Consider the following 4,769-nt stretch of genomic DNA (forward strand, 5'->3'; position numbering starts at 1 on the left):
CATGCGGCCGCAGATCAGATGAAACGACAACAAAGTCGATCATTGAACTGCGACCTAGGGTGTCCTGGTGCCAAGAGCACATATGGACACCCTTATGTTTGAACATGGTGTTCGTTATGGACAATCCATGACGAGCACAGAAGTCCAACAACAGAACACAGCTCGGGTTCAGATCAGGGGGGCCGGTCCTCCCAACCACAACCCTCCAGGTCTCACTGTCATTGCCCACATGAGCGTTGAAGTCCCCCAGCAGAACAAGGGAGTCCCCAGGAGGGGCACTGACTGTGTTCATGTGGGCTGAATTATGATTCACTCAACTGGGAAAACTGGGTTTGGTCTGGACTTTATGAAATCAGATTTAAACCCAAATTTGATTTTTTTCTTTTTTCAGTGCTCTGGGATGATTTATTGGTGTAAACTAAAGCTTCATTAATGAACAGCGTTCAATTCAATCATATTTTATTCAGATTTATGGATTTTTTGTTTCATTTTGTGGTTAAAACCATGTGTCCCATTTGTTTTCTGTTCATTCTCCTTCTGTTGTCCACCACATGAGCACACCCACCCCACCACAATCAACCTGCGCCTGAATCTGATCTGGGAATGCTCAGCGTTCAGTCTGACATCTGATCTACTCACCTCACACACCAGCTTCGTTCTAGCTCGGCTACAGTGCACACTAACTGGACCACTGCATCGGCATCAGAGGGAACGGGTCAGGTCATCGCTAAGGAATGAGTCATATGACCACCAAGGGTCCTCGTGACCCCACAGACTGACAACAAACAGCGTGGAGCGGTGCAGAGGAACGTCCGCCCCCTCAGGCCCAACGTCAGATTATATTACACACTGGAGATTACAGCCAGGGCTGGAGATAAACATATGAGGAGAACCTCTGAGATGAATGCTCCTCAGACCCAATAACATGTCTGGATTACATCCCAGCTAAAACCAAACACCTGCACACTTCTCTGTGAACTTCAACCAACAGCTAAACCTTTAAATTTCAGTTACTCTCATCCGTCAAAACTTTTTTACAAACAAATACCGAAACTTAATTCAGTTCAGTTTATTTACATACAGTCAGTTCACAGCAAAGGTCATCTCAGGACAAGTCAGAGAACCAGGTCATTGGCAGGCCTGTAATTCATAGTCTGAGTCACATCAGTTGGATTTAGTAAAAAAGTACCATCAACTTTTGGTTCAGTTACCTTTGTAATAGTATTATTATTAACTTGATCCCACATAAAAACTGTCAGTAACTTTGTAATAAAAACTCTGCCTTACCTTCTCTGAGGGCTTTTACTTAATTTTTTTACATGACAAATGTATTTCTGTCATGAGACAATTGTGGTTCTAGGCTTGTTTCTAAAGCACTATCCTGCTGCTTCAGTATTTTTTTATTGTGCTGTTCATCCAAAGAGGGGACTGGGTTTTATTCCTTTGATTAAACATATCATCAAGTTTAAATGGAAATGTTTCTAAAACAACAAAACCTTCACTTATATCTGGATGATGTTTAAACAGTACACTCAGATTTTTATTGGCTTCTTTAAAATCCTCCATTTTGTTTATGGGGATGCCAACAGAAACCTCCTTACAGACAGGAGTAATGAAGCATTTAGAAGTTAAATGCATAAAAATATTGTTCTTCCACCTCTTTTTTTATTGTGTAAACCCAAACACAAAGCTGTCTTAGACACTGTCCGGAGCAAACACACAGAAATTGTGCCACAGTTTACAGGTTTGTCCACAGGACCTGAACAGGACAGTCTCTGCTTGTTTCAAAAAGCACATATAGTGGCAGTATCCTTTTTAAACTTTATAGGAAATGACTTGACTGGGTAACATTGATGAACAGTCCCGAAAGAAACTGCTTTAGTTTTGTTAACAGCAATGTATCCATGATTAGGAAGAGTCCATGTCCTTTTCCAGCTTACTTCTGTGTGGTTTCAGTTTGTTTTTACAGGAACCAGGTACCATCTCTCTCCAATGTGAGGGCCGAACAACAGAACCATAATAATAATAATAATAATAATAGTCTCAGAACCAGCAGCTCGGGGCTCACTGGGACCCGAACCAGCTGCTGCCCCTACAAACCACACACCGACTGGGTTTACGCTGAAACCACACACCGCCACGGAGGGGAAAGGGGGTCACGTCTGTCTGAAAGTCGGCAGGTCTGACCTGGTTTTACCTGCTCTTTCAGGTCACATGACTCCCTCAGCTGTGAGGGCAGAGCAGGACTTTAAAACAGATCGCACAAAAGTGGAAAAACAAGGCACTTCAAGGCAGAAACCTGACCCAATTAGCTGAAACATGAAGGCAACCGGAAGTCAAACTCAAAACTGAAAGAAGGGATTGTTAATGACAAAATGACTCCAACCCTCAGTGAGCCAACAAGCTGTCAGACTCAGACGAGAGGCTGAACAAAGAACAAACAACAGAACATCACCAGAACGAACACAAAACATACTTAGCATTAGCTCCGCCTGTTAGCATCAAAACTACTGATCCAAGTCCAGACCTGAAACCCCAACGCAGACACGGCTTCTTACCTGGCTGAGGTGATACGTGTTGAGATGAAGCCCTTCAGATCTAGTCTTTGGTCTGGCCCTGACAAACAGAATCAAATAGAGGTCCGAACTGATCCAGGAGCTGCGACCATCAGCTGACCGACCTCATACCGGAAACCCGGAAACCTCCCTTTACAGCAGCGTGAGTTCGATTTTATTTCAATAGAAATTTATAAAGCCTACTTAGCACGGAACAAAAGCAGTGATACGTTCGGTCAGAAACACGCAGCGTCAGGCTTCAGAGTTTGTTCCCACAGACACAGACACGTCCCGTAAGCGTCGGGAGCGTACGTCAACGCCGCCGCCATGTTGTGAGGGGCTTCGTCGTGGACAGTTCCGAGCAGAGGAAGCTGTGTCAGCGGCACATCGCCACCTGTTTCTGGAACCAGAACCACCTGGAACTTAAAGACGGCTTTCATTTCTGTTTTTAACCACGTGAAAGTAAGGCTTTCTGTGTCTGTAAAGTGTTGCTTTTGTCACACCAAGCTGGTGTCAAAGTAGATCTTTTTCCTACCAAATCAAATTTCTTGTCACTAATTGCGTTTGGCCTGTATGTTACCATGGCAACAGCAGTGTCTATGTTACATCTTTAAATTAATAACAGCTGTACTGTTTTTTTTTTTTTCTAAGGACCAAATACTTGTGTGTTTCTAGGGGTCTGGAATAACAATCCTGTCAGTCCATACTCTGCTGTCTCATGGTCCAGTGTTGTGTCTCTTCAAGGACATCAGGAGACATGGCAATACTGGCTATCAGAACAGTGTTTAATTTTTTTTTTCGTCTTTGTTTTGTTTTAATTGTTGCCAATGTGTTGCTTTTTATCTTACTGTGCAGAGCTTTGCTCAACTTGTCTAAAAACGAGAATTATAAATACATTTGATTTCTGCTATTGAGATTTCTTCTGCTGCTGCAGAAAGCAGAGTTCCTATCCTCTTTTACCTTTTCCTCTGTGACTGTGTGACTATAGTTATCTACCAACCCACTCTGGTGTCTTTAAGGACAATGTCCTTGCTTACATGGCAGGGTTTGTTGTTTGATAAACTGAGAAATCTGTTTCTGTCTAGAATTGTGCAGCTCGAGTTGGCTGCATGTTGTAGTAACTCTGTTACAGTCATTCTCTTTAATTTTTTTTTTTTCTGGATGTAAATCATTTTTTTGGATGATTATTTCCTCTGGTATCAGATGCTGGGCAGCTGGAAGGATTTTTACTGAAACCTTTTTACTTTTGGACATTTGTTATGATGCATAACCATAATAACAAGGTTTTGGGAGCAACTGATTAACATCTCAAATAACACCTCAACTACAGCCCACATATCATATCTACAGAGAAACCTCGAGGAACCCCAGCATGGACAGAACTAAGCAGGCTGCCCGTAAATCCACCGGAGGCAAAACTCCCAGGAAGCAGCTCACAGCAAAAGCTGCCCGCAAAAGCACCAGGCCCAGAACCGTTGCTCTCAGGGGGTTCCACCGCTACCATAAGTCCACCGAGCCGCTCATCAGCTGCCCTTCTGACGCCCGGTCCGGTAGATTGCCCAGTGCCTCCAGAGCTAGGCCATTATGGCTCTACATCCAGTTGGCCCGCAGGATCGGCAGGGAGAGGACTTAAGACTCAACCCCACAATTAACACAACAGAGTGTCAGGTCTGTTGTGAGACAGGCCTCTACAAGAGATCCCTTCTGCCTACGGCCTTCAGAATCTATAACAGCTCTTTAACAAAACCAGGATGATGAGCTACAACATTTAATTTCCATTTGGGATTAATAAAGTCTTTTTGAATTGAATTGTTTGCTTGCTGACATGTGCTGTACCCTCATGAGTGAGAGGTTGATGTGGTGTCTGTGAGCATTTGTTTAGCAGTACTTATTTTTTTAATCGTTTTATAAACAGGTGTAATTCAATGTATGCTTTAAACATTGTGAATAAACTTTGTTAAAAAAAACATCTATTTTTTTTATTAGATAAAAATGAATTCTGAAATGTATGTATTCATTTGAACAGATTTCTTCTCTGCAAAATCTTTTTTTTTCTTTTAGCCTGAAAAAAATGTGTAGGGCAGAAATAAATACAGCCTTTCTTTGTAGATTAGATGTTCCAGGTGTGGAAACCTCAAGTTGAAAACTTTATCTAAACTATACCAGAGATTCAGTCAGAGAAATTACCTTCTTAACCGAACAGTAGCTGGAAAG

At 42.5% G+C, this 4,769-nt stretch overlaps 1 protein-coding gene and 1 long non-coding RNA gene across 3 annotated transcripts in view; one reads left to right on the forward strand and one right to left on the reverse strand.

Moving 5' to 3' along the window:
* The window catches only part of ankrd27 (ankyrin repeat domain 27 (VPS9 domain)), a 37,775-nt gene extending 34,920 nt beyond the window's left edge, over nt 1-2,855 (reverse strand). The window contains exon 1 of the mRNA XM_017440373.3: nt 2,559-2,855. The gene's annotated coding sequence lies outside the window, so the exon portion shown is untranslated. The remainder of the gene's footprint in view (nt 1-2,558) is intronic.
* A 20-nt stretch (nt 2,856-2,875) lies between these two features.
* LOC119617447 lies at nt 2,876-4,522 on the forward strand. Of its 2 annotated transcripts, none has more exons than XR_005233705.1 (2): nt 2,876-3,017; nt 3,231-4,522. It is a non-coding gene; the product is annotated as an uncharacterized LOC119617447 (long non-coding RNA). The 2 variants fall into 2 exon arrangements; XR_005233704.1 differs by having other exon boundaries at nt 2,890-3,017; nt 3,207-4,522.
* Nucleotides 4,523-4,769: the final 247 nt, after the last annotated feature.

The sequence above is a fragment of the Kryptolebias marmoratus genome, linkage group LG11, assembly GCF_001649575.2.
Source record: "Kryptolebias marmoratus isolate JLee-2015 linkage group LG11, ASM164957v2, whole genome shotgun sequence".
Taxonomy (NCBI): domain Eukaryota; kingdom Metazoa; phylum Chordata; class Actinopteri; order Cyprinodontiformes; family Rivulidae; genus Kryptolebias; species Kryptolebias marmoratus.